Here is a 17,761-nt window from a genome sequence, read left to right on the forward strand (position 1 = left end):
TAATATACTGAGCAAAACACTTCAGTAGAACTCGCACAAAACACCATCTCTTCAAACATTCCATGGCCACTTCCTCTTTTACTTATTTTCTACTCCTATGGCCTATGAGAAGCTTAGTGCAAAAAACTTTAGTGCTCTGGGATCTGAAGATAACTTTCAAACTAAAAGGAGGCTGAATATCTAGAAATTCTCTGAAGGAAGCCAAGAGCAGCTGTTGTTACTCTTGGGCTGATAGAAAGGCTGGTACATATTTGATGCCTATCAGGCTGTATCTTGGGTCAACTCACACACTGTTAAAATACATTTTCCTAGTAAAAAAAAAAACCACAAAGAACAATTTAGGACAGAAGGAGGAAATTTTTCAACAGACTAGTGCAGGAGAATAGAGAAGAAGGTGGGAAATGGATGCTGCTGTGGTCAGAAAGAAATGCTGGCACCTAATTTGACAGGAAGTCCAATATAGAGTACATTTTTATTTATACAGCTGATGAGGCTTACTTGAGTGCGCTGGCTTGGCTGAAACATGCTGCTACACTTCATGTTGAAGTGAAATGCATAATAAAGAAATAAAGTACACACCATACATATTTTATAATAAAAGCACAGGTTGCTGACAAATCTAAACAAACTAGAAGCCCCGCTCAGCAGTCCTGCTCTACCGACAAGACATTACAGGTTACTCTTTTCTGTAGATCTCAAATGAAAAGGGCTCCAGAGAAACAGACAGGTACTCTGAGGCACTTATTACGGTAAGAATGGAGTTAAATTTCTCATAAATACTTCTACTGGAAACAGTAGTAGTTTACAGTCTCTAAGAATCTTGCACAGCTGCAGGAAGTAAAACCTACTTCTGTATGTAATTGTTTACCATACAAACAGTTAATCCATATGCTACTGGAGAGATTGGCCAGTTTCCCTGACTGAAAACTCGTCCGTTCGGGCGTTATTTCTCAGGTCCAGTGTGCAGCTGGTGCCACCTAGCGACAGGGGACACCGCCCACTAGGAACTCGCCCGGTCCAGGGGTGTAGGTCCACCTCCCCTAGACGTAAGACAGCCCCCCTCCAGCCAGAATGACCGAGGCAGGGCTGTCCCACCCAGAGGCAACGATCCACAACCAGCAACCGCCAGAAGCCACAGCACGTGTGTGCGGAAGGCTCAGCTCCTGGCCATCTGGAAGAGACTGGAAGATTTGTCAGCTTAAAGATAAAGCTGAGCAAGAAATAATACCAGTCTTCAAGCACGTAAAAAGCTGCTTGGAAGAGTAAAAAAAGAAAAAGGGAACAATCTGTCCCCTGAGACCAAAGTCAATGAGTCAAGAAGCATTGAGCTTACGCCTCCAAAAGCAAGATAAAAAAATTTCTAATTTTAAGGGTATTGCACTGGAAAAGTTGCCTCAGAGGTTCTATGAGATTCGTAAGTGTAGGTCTTTAAAAAGAGTCTGGACAGCTACCTGCCAGGGAGAGAATACCTCACACATTCTTTTAGCAGTGATGAGGCAAAAGCAAGATAACTTCAATAGTTACTTAAAGTAATGTGAATACGTATTACAGATGAATTTGCAGCCCGTTCTCCACTTGTTCTTTAAGGAATGGGGCTAGAGTTCATATTCAACCACCTCATCTACAGATAACGATGCCTAGGATTATGTTAGAAACAAAGTTTGCTTGTAGGTTGGTGAAGAGAACGAACACAGCAAGAAGCAGCAACATAGCTTTTGACTTCTTGCTGTTAATAACACAGTCTTCACCAAACTGAACCATACACAAACTAAGGGGCCACACAATTATACCTAAATCACTGCTGGAAAGCCCAAGCCTGTCTACAAGCATTTTGAAGGTTAGAGCCTAGGGGAAAACCATATTCAAAACTTAAGAAAAATCTTCCATGTGTTCCACGTGTGGAACATTCTTTTTTTCTCCTAGCTTGAATTTTCTCTTTTAACATTATCTAAACAGGGGCCAAAAGATGAGAAGTAAACTTGTGAATATCACTTAATGTAAAATAGGTCCCCAGTGAGCAGTGGCTAGTTCAAATTAATTCCAAGAGTGAGCATGAGGAGGAAAAGGGTTCCTGTAAGCAGAATTGTGAATCTTATTTCTTAGTTCGTAAGTTTCTCTAGGATTCCAGATTTTTCCTCATTGTACAACAGGATGACACACAAGCCCTTAAAAAAAAAAAGAAAGAAAGAAAGAAAAAGGAATAAAGGAGAAACACTCATGTGCACACAAACTGGCAGTCGCTTACTGTGCACAAGCCTATTTTGCAAGCCAGGCAGAAGCACTGTCTCTGCCTTGCTGGAACACAGTTCCAGTCTGCTGAATCCTGGTGCTGACATGATTTTGTTTTTGTGCTTTAATCTCACTTATCTGACACTCACCACTTCATACAGCAGAGACTCAAACTTTACAATACCTCTGCATATGGACATCCTAATCATTAAACCTAGAATTAGTGTTTGATTCTTTATTTCAAGCTCATCCACTGGAGAACTCAGACCGAAATTACAAACTAAATCTGGCAAGAAAGCAATCACATGAACTCGTGCCCCATATATGCCTGAAGAAGGATACTTGCTATGTTTAATCTCTCCTTTTCTGTTATTTTGATTGGAAATGAATTGTTAATGTGAAATCATGCACTCTCATGGCAAGCTCCACTGCCATATGCTTGTAAGAAATATCTCAATTTTTATTCAGATTTTGTTCCTATGAAGGAGGTCTAGAGATTCTAGCATGAGTAATTCAAGTTAATAACAATCTAGCATGCAAACATCAAGAAACACACATTAAAGCAGCTATATTTGCAATTACGATACTGAAATTCAAACTACTGGAAGATACATTTGGATGTGTGCCCAAGGGCACTCTGGCTTTGAAAGAGACTTCTTGCAGGAAGCAGATGGTAACATACTTGGGATAGATCATACGTATCTGGACAGACCTCTTCGCTATTTCAGAGCATCTACAGGCTCTAGCAAGTGAGAATTCTTGGCTTTCTGGGGCCATATCTGTATGGATTTTTGCAGCTAGTAGCAGGAAAAACTGGAAATGTAAAGCAATCTATATTCTTGATAGAAACACAGACAGATTAGTGCAGACAGAGTCAGACCAAGAGATAAGAAGTGCATTTTGGAATGCCACAGGTATGCAAGCATGTTGGAACAGGCTGCCCAATGATGCTGTGGATGCCCCATCCCTGAAGGTGTTCAAGGCCAGGTTGGATAGGGCCCTGGGTAGCCTGAACTACTGCTTGATCTAGCATTTGGCAACCCTGACTGTGGTAGGGGTGTTGGAAATAAGTGATCTTCGTGGTCCCTTCTAACCCAAGCCATTCTATGATTCTATGTTCGAAAAACTATTTGGAGATCTTAAAGTCCTCTGGATGTGGTCCTTGGGCAACCTGGTCTGTGTGCCCCTGCTTGAGCAAGAGTTGGACCAGATAACCTCCAGAGGTCTCTTCTACTCTCAGCCATTCTGTGATTCTGTGAAAATCATAGATTAAGTTGTATTGTTCTTCAGTAGTATGAAGTATTCAATTGCCAAAGTTGGATGTGTAAACTGCGATCATACAGTTGCTTGTAAATATGTAATCTGTGATATAATTCCTTATAGAAACATATCTTTGTGATGTACAGACATTTGCTTGCATTTTCCTGTACTGAAAAGGTATAAAAAGATGTATAAAATTGTCTTTGGATTTCTGTTCTTGCCTTCATACTCTTCCCATAGTTACACAGCCATATCATACACGATAGCAAAAGGTGATGCTAACAAAAAGGTTGTTAGAAAATATGAGTACAGGATCACACACTATTACGAATGGAAGCATATAGAAAGGATTCTATATACTTATATATATATATGCTGATATAGAAGCTGTAGCAATTGGACAGATCTATACAGTGGGAAATCATTACAACAGTGGTGTGATGACAGAAGGACCAACACAGTAGGAAGGTGCTATAAAGGAAGGGAAGAAGATTGCTCACCCATATCAGAAGATTCCAGGTTTGAAAGGGAAAGCTTTACCAAAAAGGAACCTCCAGAAAGAGATCCTTCTCCAGTGGCAGTCAGCCCTTAAATGAGGTCTAAGAGAGGTGCAGCCAGGTTCCACCCCTTCTAGTCACACACGTGAATTGCCTACACCTGTGCTCCCAGGGCTGACCTGGTCCTTTCCCCAGGTGATCAGTCAGTGGGACTCAACAGTTCCCATACAGATGCAATATAAATTTTCTTGGGATTTTTATTTAACTTTGTCCTCTTTCTTGATTAGTTCACTACAATCACTGAGTTAATAAAGCCTTTCTTTGTTTATCCTGGATGGATAGTTGCTCTCTTGCACAAATATTTTTGCCCACAGAGCAGAACTGCTATGTAGAAACAAAAACCATTTGGGTAGGCTAACTTCTAATACTTTCAAGCTACACATACTTTGATAGCTGTGTATCCATTGATACTTGAATACAGTTGACAGTGCACTACTAGAAGACATTTCACAGATTGATAGAAGCATGCCTTTTAAGCATTTGTTTATATTGCCATTGCAAAATCTGTACTGACTTCAATGGGATAAGAGTCCTGAAGTATTTTATCCTACTGGATATTATAAGAGAGCCTGAGCATCAGTTACTGAAGTTTCATGTGTTCAAAAGACACAAGCTGGTTTTGTTCCTACTTGCCTTCATTTTACTCTCTAAGGGTGTTTTGCAGGTTGTTGCAAGTAATCAAATGAGCCAATCTCAGCAGTTGTCATCTGGCAGCTGCAAACTTAGACCTGCACATCTGCTTTCTTTCCTTCCTTGTTTAGGCTAATGTTTTATTTCACAGTGGGGACGTGAACATACAGAATCAGTCACTTCATCTCATCTGACAGGCAGTAACTTTTGCAAGGCCAGGAACATGCCTCATATAAAATGCCAATCCAAAAACACCTTTCACAGTGCCCGTCTGGGAAGTTTAAACTCTTTCTTTCCAGCTTCTTTAAATGCCCTTTGCAAAACAGAACAAAACAAAATGGATACAGAGATGATTGCCGGACTCCAAGACTGGGAAAAGCACCCTGGATTATGAAGTGCAGAGAAGTAAACCAAAGAGGTTACAGTATTTCCCCACAGCACTATAAGCAGGGTGTTTGAGTGAGTTACAATCTTGGGCATGCAAGAAACATTTTAATTGGTACATACAACCTTTGTCTATACAATTTGTCTCATATGTTCCCGAGTCAACTTTATTTGAGCTGTTAGCTCACATCTTAATTCTGACACTGCAGAGCTCCTTCAGTACAGCTCATGATCAGAAAATAAAATTAACTTATTCAAAGCCTTCTGACATGTTTAGGGTAGAGAATATTTTGTCCCTCCAAAATGTCATAATATGAAATATCAGTTTCTTGTGTATTAAGTAAGAACTAGGCCATAACATGTCTTGCATAGATAAATTGAAGCAAGATTTTATTTTTCCATAAACTGTATGTATTCTGATAATCATATTATATAATACGCCAAAAATGCAAAGTTCGAGAGAAATTTCAACTTGGTTTTACAAAAATAGTGTTGTCAGTAAGAACATCTTTCAGATCTCAGTTACAGAATATTTAATGTATGCCATTATCTAAATAAACGGCTAGATGAGAAACGAGCATGTAACTCTGAAACTAATGCCTCCTATTTTCTTCCACAGAAACGACAACAGCTACAAATAGCACAATAACACTATTTGATAGAGTCAATTCTCAGCTACAAAATACTGTTTTCAACATAGTCAACACAATTAGCTGTGCCTTTTTGCCAGTGATGAAGAAGGGCCTGCGTGACATGCTTGTAAAAATCTGCACCAGTGAAGACGACCCACTGTCACTATCACTGCTGCTGAAATGCACCATCCATTGCCTCACTGTGCTCGCCTTCACTGTTTGGTCTCCAGAAATGTTCAGTAAATGTCAGTGATTGTCAGCGGATACCATTTTTTTTTCCACATGGAGGAATTCAATAGCACACCTTTGCTTCATACGCACTTCCACGTCAGACACTATTTTGTCCGACTGCCCCTCCGCTGCCAACTGCCAAAAGGCAAAAAAATGTAATGGAATACTGGAGGGAAGGTTCAACCTCTACTGCCATATGACCAACACAGGCCTTGGACATTGAAGGTCAGCATAAGGAAATAGGCTTTACTTTCAGAGCAGTCCTCGTATATATTTATATATACATGTATATATGTATGTATATATTGATTCCATAAGCAGAAGTCTTGGAAATACAATATAATAATATAATGAATAGAAGGATTACTTAAAAGGAAGATGAGACTGACTTCTAGAAGGGCTCAGTGCCATGTGGGAAGGTATATGCATTGCTCTTCATATTCACTGCAATGACATCTGAGTGTTTTCGTGAAAATTTTATGTTATCATAAGATTTTACTATAATTTTACAAATATCATAAAGAAAAAAGCGTCATTATCTTGACGTGAATATAAACCTGTATTCATAATTTTCTCCATGAGCTCTGCTTTTCTTCAAGCACTGTCCCTGCTAAACCACCAGAGGGAGCAAGTTTCACAGAGAAGAGAATGCTTTGCTGGAGTCTCCCCGACACTGACAGTATTTCATCACTTAGTAGAGTGTCAGATTAGAGTCAGATTACCTGGAATAGCCAAGTGAAGCAAAGTGAAGCAAAGAGCAAAGTTCTTCAGCTTGTGAGGAAATATGTAACAACGAGACAGGAAACAGCACAAAAAGTTAGGATGTACTTCTGTTGCACAGATGCAGATTCTCGTACAGTTTAAAAATCCTCTGAGTATGGGATGAAAGATTAGCAGCCTTTTTGTCTTCATCTAGAAAAGATTACTTTGGTATAAATAGGGCTGTTTTTTTTTTTTTTTTTTTTTGTGTGTGTGTGTGTGTGTGTGTGTGTTACTTTGGAGAAAACCAACAAACAAACAAGCATTCTCTAGTCATCCATTAGAGACTAAACCTAGACAAGACCCAAAAGAAGCAGCCCCTTGAATCAGTTGTCTCTCTGATGATTCATGTTTACAGAATTTGGACCAGAAACACAGATGACCTTACTTATGAGGAACCAGAAGCCAAAACTGAAATCTTTATACTTCACTATCCCGAGTTTGGCCAAAATATGTTGCCACCCTTTACATCCTGAGGTCCTACCTGAAGGGACCACCATCACGTCTACTCTCCTTTTGCCGTTGGAGCTCTGTTCCTGAATGACCCAAAGACCTCTGAAGTCAGGTGCAGTCCTTCCATTACCACTACCATCAGTGCAATTTCTTCTTGTGGAGAATTTAAGTTTCTTAACTGTTCAGATTACTCACAGTCATATGTTTGTTTTGTTGGGTTTTGTTTTGTTTTTTAAACAATGCATTATTTTCATTTTAATTCATTTCCCTCCTGAAACTTATTACAGGTTGCAAAACATTGCTCTCTCTCAAGCAACAATAATAAAATTCCATTCTGTATTTAAAAAAAAATAATATATTCAATTTTCATCAAAATTAATTTATAGAAACAGAGAAACAGGCTTATACATAAAACAGAAAATAATCTTTGTTTGCTGGGATTAGATGTCCAAGAGCCGACCATTAGAGTGTCTAGTATCTACAGAGGACAGATGTGATAGTTGCTGTATAGAAAAGATTATTCATCTGCTTAATTGACTGTGTCATACAGATGTCTAAAAATTAAAGCTTGACAATATTTTATATAGCCTCTCACATCTGCTGGCATTTCCCTTAGAGTCCTGACATATGATGAAAATCTTTCAGAAGTGTTCAAATAGTTTACATAGGGAAATGCTCCCTTGGAAGCAGATCACAGGAGAACACAGCACACCTATCACAGTACTGACACTGTGGCTGGACAGAAAGATGAATGATGCTCATCAGGAACTACTTTCTTTCTGAAACAACCTCCATCTCTGAGAGAATACTAATTGTACGATACCAGAATGCTGCATCCTTTAGGTACTGTACTCACAAGAGTAGTGAGTAGAATGTACCAATTATAATTATATTATTATTATCATCATCAACGACCATTTATTTTCTTTACAGCTAATGTTTAATCAGGTGTTTGAGAGTAGTATCATACTACCTAATTAAATCACCTAAATAAATCTAAAAGTGTAACTTTTTAAATATGAAATCATGTCAGGATTAAGGCTCAGAGGCCTCAGAGAAAGAGGCCTCTGAGAGGCAGAAGAGTACATTCTGAATTTTATTGTTTCTATATCAAAGTAGTATTGAATACTAATTTCCCATCAATTAATCTGCAGTCAATTAATTAAGGATGTCATACATTATTATTTCTACTTTAGGGATTCCACTTTACTAGTGCCAATAAAAATAGTCCCAAAATGCTTCCCCAAACCTATCTGTAGATGTTATAATCTAAGAAAATCTAGTGGAGATTACTAAAGGCACAGTGTTTACCAACTAATCAACTTTATCTACCTATCTAAACTAACATACTTACAGGAGAAGGGCAAAACTGTCTTTCTAGAAGAATTAATAGAAGTATTTTCATGGATGCTCCATCATCAGCATGTGCCAAGTGGAATACACAATAAATTGTTAGCTAAGGATAGGCTTGAAGTAATATATACTTTCAGGCAATCAAACGGTGTCTAATAAAGTGAGGTACTGAAATTATATGATTTGAGAAACAAAACATTTCACAAAGTGTAGCAGACTGAGGTTATCTTCAGTGTTCACAAATTCATTAAAATTCTCATACTCGTATTATGAATTTTTATGTCTAGCTGTTGGCCTGATCCAGTAAAATTACAGAAGAACTAGAAAAGAGTAAACAACTAGCTTTAAATGCTCAACAAATAAAGCTTTGTAAGAGCAACATATTTAGTGTCTAAGTGTCAAAACCATCCCTAAGTAGCTTAGAGGCTTTAAGTGAAAACAAGTTAGTTTTGTTAAAATAATCATTCTGCTATTGACCACTATTATATCCAAATTCTTAAGATTCTCTGTCTCACCTTTTTCACATCAAAGTAAAACTTCTATATAATTTTACATTTTTAACCAAACCAGAAGTATTTGAAGAAAATTTACTCTGGTGCCTTCACACTCTGGTAGGACCAAGGGATTGATGCACACATCATCTTATTCCTCTGTGCTCTATCAGTTTAATAATACATGGTCCAACATGTTGGCATGTCATTTGAGACAGTATGCAGAGGAAAGGTTGGGCGGTAAACAGAAGTAAACATTTCCTGATGTCTGCTTTCAACCTAAGAACAATTGGTTCAGAAAAGAGTAAGAGAAGATGTAGCTACAGGGCTAAGCCTGGGGAGAGAGGAAGGAGGGACAAAGAACTACTTCTGGAGTGGGTAATTCTGATGAAGGAGCAGCAAAAACAGCAGAAAGCAAAAGTCATGGCATATTTTTTGGAGCTGATCTAATTGGTAATATAGTAGTAAAGTGACTCATATTACACTGTCTCCAAATACTTCATGACCATGTGGGAGAAAGCCACTAATCATCCATCCTAGAGACTCGATCACTATCCTTATGGTAAGAAGCAAAAACAAGAACCAAGATCTTTTTCCTTACAGAGCTGTCCTTATGACTAGTTTGAAATGCTGAGTTTTGCTTTGTAGCATTTAAAACCTACAGTACACGACTGTTGCTGTCCAGTGTCTGCAGTGTTTCAGCTCCCACGATCAATACGGTATTCTTTTATCCTAGCCACATCTTTCTAGCTGAAGTACCAAGCCCCAGTGTTCCCAGGAATTCACGGAGGTTCTGAGAGTATAGCAGTTTATATGGGAAGCCACTTATGTTCTCTTTTTCTTTGTATTATTGATTACTTTGTACAACTAGAGCTCTTATGTTTGCTCACATATTGGATACAAAAGCATTTTGGGCTGAGAAGGCTCAGAGCCAGCTTCCTTTCAGCATCCCTAACCCAACAAAAGGCCACAAACACCACAGTGACCTCTGAGTAGGAAAGACTGCCAACAAAGCCTTTTCTCATGCATCTTTTTCTCCAATAAATAACTTTGTGGTTATAGCTTACAACGAGCAAGACTCCAGCACAAGATTGGTTTGCAAAGTCTATAGAAGAGGGAACTTTTAAGAGCTTGAGAGTACATTTGAAAGAAAGAATTAAAGTTCTAATTTCATAAATGCCACAAAGCTTTTTCCCCCTCCTGGTGAGAGGCAGGGAGGCCACTGCAGTGAGGGAGTTTGTACTTCACCTAACCTTACTGGGTAAACTTATTAGATGTTGGATCACTTCACTTGCCCTTTTCGAACCCTACAGAAGAGACTGCCTGGCACCTACACATGCGACTGAGATCCAGCAGTGCCGTCACTGCTCCCTGCCCAAACAGCCCTTTCCAGCAGTCTCGCATACCACACAGGTCTTGCAGTTCAACTGTCAGCCTCACAGAGACCACTAAAAACTTGGCAGTGCAACAGGTCTAAGATCTTTCCTGTTTGGTTTTGCTCAAGTCTCTATACAGCAAATAGGTGGTGCAAAGGTAGAGGAGACTTGAAGGATTTCAGCAGTGGCGTTCACTTGCTGGGTTTCTATTTCTCCCATTCTCAGTGCAGATAGATGGCCACTGTTCTCCAGCCAGTTCGTTTTTCTCAGAAATACACATTAGTGTTATATATTGGCTTCCATGCTGTAAGGAGGATACATGCCATATCCCCTGTGACTGGACATACCTCACACTGTGTCCAAATTTACCAGCAACATAGCTCAAGTCACCTTCTGAAGACAGATAAGGCTACCAGAGTGAAAATTCTGTGTTAAAGTAGTTCTCTCAATTCATGACCCATTTTCTTAAAAGTATTCCTATAATTCTGCAAAATAGTACAAGAACAGGTATCATTTTTTTTCTATTGAATTTTGTCAGAAAATCAGTATTGATATTTATCCTATATTTATCTGTTTTTAAAGGAAAAATATTTGAAACTGTGTATTTCAGCCTACTTCTGATTTATTTATTTATTAAGAAGCTTGTCTCTTTACCTCAATGTTTAATAACAGTTATAATGTAGCTGGCATAGTACAGAGGAATATAAATATCTCAGAGTCAGATCCCATATCAGAGTTAGACGCTGTATCCCACCAATATTCTTTCATTTTTAACCTTGTTGTGAGGTTGTGCTTCACCAACACTATACATCTGGTTTTGAAGAACTTCACATATTTGACTAAAAAAAATTCAGTCCAGCTTTATATTAGAAAACAAGATTATATTTAGCAAGCAAGTTTATATTTAGTAAATCTCTGCTTTGGGCTTGTAAAGCTGTTTTACTAACTTAGAAATATGTAAACAAACAAAAAAAGAAGTACCTTAAAGTACCTATTTGATATAAAAATATACGTAACTGACATTTAGTATTTTAGGAGGGGAGGATTTCACTCATCCCAAGAAATCCTGTAACAATTAATTTACAGGACATAAGGAGGACATTTTTTTTTTTTCCCAGTTCATGAGGTCAGGAATAACTTGTTGGCAATCAAACACACCTTTTATTATTGCTCTGTGGGATCCAGTAAGTATTTTTTCTTGAATGGTTTTCTTTTCCAGAACTGGGAAGTATTGGTTTCCTTCTCTCCCTGCTAATGACTAAGGTGCAGTGACTCTACTAAGTTGGTCAGAGGCAGGGAGACAAGAACAACGTGTGATGCCTTCTGCAGAGATCCTTTTCTCTGGGCAATTTAAATGTGGCATGAAAACAAGTCCTGTCCACAGGTCATCTTTAATAGGAAGAAGGATTCTAACCAGGCACTGTGGCTACCCTCAAGATTTCATTTAAATATCTTGGGAGCAAATATAAACTCCATTAACAGCTTGCTGTATTTTAGCCTTCAAAACCAAAGACCAAGTGTGCTTTGTAACACCATTTTTCCCAGGAATTAGAACAATATTCACTCAGTCAGAAAATCAAAAAACTAATGCAAGCACATTTGTCTTCTTAATACCTTCGCCAGGTGGTTTCTCTCTTCTAGCATCTATCTCTTTTCTTAATCATTAGCTTATTCCTTAGACTAAGCTGATAGACTCACTAAAGTGCAACAGGATAAAACCTAAGCTCCACAGACAGTTACATCAGATTTGTGCTTTAGCACATCATCTGTATGCACTATGTCAATTATGGGAATGGTCTTTCAGATTTCCCAGCGCACATTATAACAAGTGCTTTATGACTTTGTGCTGGTTTTATTCTAGAGGCAGATCAAATATCTGATCCTTCAAAAAGTTTGAGCGACAGAGTCTTTGAAGAAAGTTGTGAATTCAGCACAGTGAATTTACTCGGCACCAGTGCTTTATGTCATGTGGAACTTTGAATTGGGCACTAGGAGCATTAAGCATTCAGTTCACTGTTGAACCTAAGAACCTGAACGTGTGCTCAATATTCAAAAGAAAGTGCTTGAAAATGTACAGACACTATGGATTTTTCCAAAATGTTCCCTTAACAGTTGTATATAATAACACCAGTTTTGTGGCAGCTACCGTGATCTCTACTTGCTAAAAACACAGACTCAGTGAAAGCTTTGCTTTCTTTAGATTCCCATATTGATTAACTTAGTCTGCCATAAAAACATTTGCAGGTGCAAGAAGAACTCTGACAAGATCCTGAAAATACAGGAGAATACAGAGAAAAGCAGTGCTGGGGGCTCCTGTCTGCCTGCCAGTTCTTCCAAAGCAGATTTCAATTGCCTTCATCACAGTGTGATGAAGAAGAGTCAGAAGGTCCCAGTGCAGTCAGTGACAATACTGATGAGCTCCCTCTGTGACAAGTCCTATACAAAAGCACTCCCATGAGAAGCACATGCAGTCTCAGCTAAGTGACACTACAATTGTGTGGTAAAGAGTGAGAATGATAAGTTTCTCTCTGGGACATGGAAATCTCATCTCAGCGAGAAGTGGAGAGTACAGTTTTTTTGGTAAAAACAGCCTAGTGCAAGAATGGTCACTAAGGATGATTAAGGACTTTAGAGGTCGACAATCCCTAAATCTGTTCAGGACAGCAAGGCTTCTTTTATAGTTGATGAAAACTGATGGGTGTTTCTAGTTCGCTGTTCCTCCCATCTCAGCGTACACAGATGTCTAAAATAGACCATGTGAGTCACACGCTACAAATGACTGCTTCTTCCCTTTACTTAAAAAAGGGATCTAGGCAACAGATGCCTAACTGTCAATGTCCAGTGAAGAGTCACACGAAACTCTGTCTGGACAGATGAGATTTGCTAAGTTGCACAAAATAACACAAACATCTCTAAACAGGACAGAGTAAAAAATGGTTAGGAAAGAATAAACTGGATTAATGAATACCAAAAGACTATAGGCATGAAACTGAATACAACCTCCTTTTCTATTATCTTCTTGTTTCATTTATTAAAGATTAATTTTTGACTATATAGGTAAAAAAGACACCTTGAAATCTCAACTGTCTTCTGAAAATATCCAGAATTTGAGAAAATAAGGTATCTTATTTTGAATACAAACTGTGGGAGAGGGCACAGAGAGGAAAAAGCTAAACAATGTCATATGGAGTTTTATTCCATTTACTTGCATTAACTTTTCTCATAAAACTTTTAAACTAAGCTGAATGGAGAAAAAAAGTACAAATCAGTGTCACTAGCTGATGCCGATCCTAAATATCAGGGTACTGGATCAATATCAAAGGGGTAATAACAGGTGTTTCTCTTTCAGTCAATAATCTGGCTTAAGAAGCTGGCAACGTGGATATTTTTCAAAAGAATCTCACAGTGATCTCTGATCGTCAAGCAGAGCCTTTTTGCGTTCAGCATACAGCACAGAGTATTCCTGATTATGATGGTAATAGCCTCCTTTGGTGTTTGCAAAGGAGAATATTGACCTTTATTTTATTAGCAGCTTTCCAAAACCTCACTGACTAAACATTTGAATTGACTAGCTAAATAATCTTACTAATAATAATCTTACTCTCCACTTAATACAATAAACAAGCAAACAAACAAATAGTAATCTCTAAACTGTAGCCAGGTGTACTGACAGAAAGATATTTTGATTTAATATGAAAATATTGAGTTGTGATATTCTTTGCATCCCTTTGTTCCTCAAGATGTACTTCAAAATATTAGTCTTGTCAGGCAAAAAAAAATTGCTAAGGAGACCAACATGTCTGCAGAGGACACCTGAATTTCTTTATTCCAAATGTTCACATACTAATTGGAACTTGCATCTCAAGGAAGGAGAAACCCTTTTACACGAAGTTTCCTGATCCAAACAGATCCAAACAGACAAATAATTATATCTGAAAAACTAGGAAAGAAGTAGAAATACCACAGTAAAAATTAACATGTAATCCCCAAAGTAAATGAACAGCTTCAGGAAAGACAAGGTTCTCGAGATAAGAACATATCTGTAGTCACAGACAAGGCATAAGCAAAGCTTAACAAACTTGCGTCTACTTACAAGTCTATTTTCATCTCAGAACTCTGAGAAACAGCCATCTCATAACAGATACATTAGAAAGAAGCTTTTTATGCAGATGTTACTTTGTTAGAACATAAAATAAGTTAAAATTACAACGTGATTTGTGTCCACCTCAGAGAATAAAAAATGACTCCAAACTCTTATTTTTATCACACCTTGGCTTTTGTATTAAGTTTAAGATAAAATTTGAAGGAAAGAATAAGTAACAGCTTAGAGGTAAACAAACAATAGAATAAAATGTAAAATGGCTTCAGTAAAGGTCAGACTAGCCTGATTTTTTCCTTTGATAGGATACCTTATTTTCCAGACAAAAGAACTGCACAGGGAGATTAGATTTTATCTGAACTTCAGCAGAACACTTGATAAGACATCACAACAGAGATTATTAGGAAGACTGGAGAGAAAGAAAAAGAGCCCAAGGATGCTAACTAAAATTACTGTTGCAGAGGAAATAACTATGAACTGCTCTGAATGCTAGGCTGAAAACAAATTACTCCAACAGTTTTCCTCATGGATTAGTCTAGGTATTCATCCCGTTAATTATTTTAACTTTGTGATTTCACCCCTAAAAGAGAAACTAATGCAAGAAGTTGAATAAAAAAGACAGGCTTTGCCAACCTAAAGGAGAAAGAATACCATATGAAGGGGAAAATTGACTGAAACAGTGAAAAGTATTAAACAGAATAAAGTACAGGATCCTGCAGATAAAATGGGGTTCACATCATGCAACCCATCTAAAAAACTTGGTATCTTCATAGTTGTTGAGGCTCAGTCAATACAATAGAAAGATGTGAGCATGTTTTAGGATAGCATGGACAGTAGGTCAAAAAGATAAAATAGCCAGCAGGTGATTCTCAACCTCCGCTCTCATTTAGAGAGATCTCACCTGAGATATTACATTCAGGTCTGGGATGTCCTATAAAAGTGGTATGGGCCTGTTTGAGTAGGCCCAGAGAAGGACCATGAAAATTATCAGAGGATTGAAATGCCTCTATGAAGAAAGGTTGAAAGAGTTGGAGTTGTATAGCCCAAAGAAGATAAGGCCCTGTAAGATCTTGCTTACAAAAAAGACAGAAAAAAATATTTTAGCAGGCCCTATAATTACGGGTTTAAACTGAAAAAGTTAGATTTAGATTGGATATAAAGAAGGAACTTTTTATGATGAGGCTAGTGAAGCACTGGAACAGGCTTCTCTGAGATGCTGTGGATGCCCCATCCTCAGGGGTGATTGGGGCTAGGCTTTGGGCAACCCGGTGTCTAGTGGAAGGTACCCTGGTTTATCGTCTTTAAGGGTTCATTCCAACCCAAGTCATTCTCATTTTGTGACTCCATGTAAACAGCTTTGCAAAAACAAAACAAAACAAAACAAAAAAACATTGCAAGATCAAGAATTATATGACCGTCACTAGATGTCCCTGCAAGGGAGAAGGTTTCTTTTATTTGCATTATTTAAATAAATAACAAATAGAGTAACAGCAAATGATTTGGAAACTCAAAATGATAATTTCAGCATGCATGTAGACTTATTGTTTGCAAGGAATAGTATTGTTCTAGAAGTATAAGACAGGTGTTTTCTAAGATTTGTAACTTCAGCACCCAGAAAAAATCAGTGAACTTTTTAAAAAATACATAATCAGTTCAAGTGTTTTATGTTTCAGTAAAGATCTAAAATATATGCTTCTGAAACTTGCATTATGGATTTAGGCAGTTAAGTTCTCCCAAGACTCCATCTTTCCTGTGACTCTTCAATTCCCACACAGCAATTCTGTGCCAGATGGATTAATTCATTATTCCTGTGCAGAAACTCAACACACCCTGTTCCAAGCCTCCTTAGTCCGAGCAGAACCTTGCCCACAATTCCTTCCCCCCAGCCAAAAAGCAGCACCGTGCCACATCCATAGCTGAGAGGCTCAGTTCTCAGATATGTTGGTAATCTGGAGAAGAAAATCCCAGAAATGATCAGTCTTGAAAAGCACTGGGAGGGGGGAATTTGCAAAGAAACAGACATGGGAATGTAAGACCATGAAGTATGAAAGGGAGGTAAAAAAGAAAGGATCAACGGCAGAACTATGATTTATTCCATCCTGGTGCCAGCCAAATTAACTACCCAGAAGAAACACGTGAAAAGTAAAGGAAAGTGCATTCAAATAAAATAAATGAATTTATCTCATATCTGGGATTCCATGACCCAGGTGTGGGACCTTGCACGTGGCTTTGTTGAGCTTCTCATGTTTGTCCTGGTCCTTTTGGATGGTGTCCCTTCTTTCTATTGTATCAAGTGCACCACTAAGCTTGGTGTCAATCAGCAAACTTGCTGAGGGTACACTCAATTCCACTGTCTAGGTCACTGAGAAAGATGTTAAAGAGCACTGTAACTCTACTATAATGGTGTGTAAAAGACACTCAAGAGACTGTAGATAAAAGTAGCACATGTCACAGAAATGTCAGAACAAAACAGTGATTGTAAAAGACTAAACTGCTTCAACCAAGGGATATGATGATAATTTACACCATCCACCCTCATCTTCAAGATTTAGACTTAATTTTCTAATCTTTTTTCTTTCTTCTAGGGCTGTGGTAGAGATTGAAAATAATCCAAAACCAAAGTTTCCCTCCACTTATAAACGAGAAGTTTGTGTAGGATGTAAGTGTAATATAAGAGATATGTTTTGTCAATAAGATAAAAAAATGAGAAAACAAGAGATAAAACTGGAATTCTACAATGCATAGGCATGAAAGAAGCATTTAAAAGATGAAATTCTCAAATCATCTAAATAAGACACTTGAATAGATACAGGAGTGGTAACAGAAAGGACGAAAGAAGAAATGATCTTTATTTGAGAATATTCCTTTGGATTCCAGACAAAACACTAATCTTCCCGACTTATGTATAATTCCTTACTTAATAGGGAAAAACAATCATAGATGTTATATCTTGCTGGCAAATTCAAGAAGTGGAAAAATGGGTAACAGGCATGAAAGTATTTGTAAGCTTATAGCCCCATTCTGAAATCTGAGTTTTGCTACAGCAATATGAATAGAATAACATACATGGGAATGGCTTTTTTAAAAAATTAATTACAGAACTATACAAATTTTTTTTTAATACTTTCTAAGAAGACTATGACATTAAAAAGACATACTAAATAAATTTCACACTTCTCTTTAATACAAATAAGCAAGAAACCAGGGGTTAAGCAAGCAAGAATCTGTAGTCCCCTTCCACCTCTCATATGGAGCCGTTTTCTTCTGGAAAACAAAAAATTACTCCCTCCTGGAATTGAATCAGAAG

The 17,761-nt window shown here is 37.9% G+C and overlaps 2 protein-coding genes across 4 annotated transcripts in view; one reads left to right on the top strand and one right to left on the bottom strand.

Moving 5' to 3' along the window:
- Positions 1-17,761, bottom strand: part of NT5DC1 (5'-nucleotidase domain containing 1) — a 120,065-nt gene that overhangs the window by 51,479 nt on the left and 50,825 nt on the right. The window lies entirely within an intron of this gene.
- The window catches only part of COL10A1 (collagen, type X, alpha 1), a 52,267-nt gene that overhangs the window by 1,135 nt on the left and 33,371 nt on the right, over positions 1-17,761 (top strand). The window lies entirely within an intron of this gene.

Source organism: Gallus gallus, chromosome 3 (genome assembly GCF_016699485.2).
Source record: "Gallus gallus isolate bGalGal1 chromosome 3, bGalGal1.mat.broiler.GRCg7b, whole genome shotgun sequence".
NCBI lineage: Eukaryota > Metazoa > Chordata > Aves > Galliformes > Phasianidae > Gallus > Gallus gallus.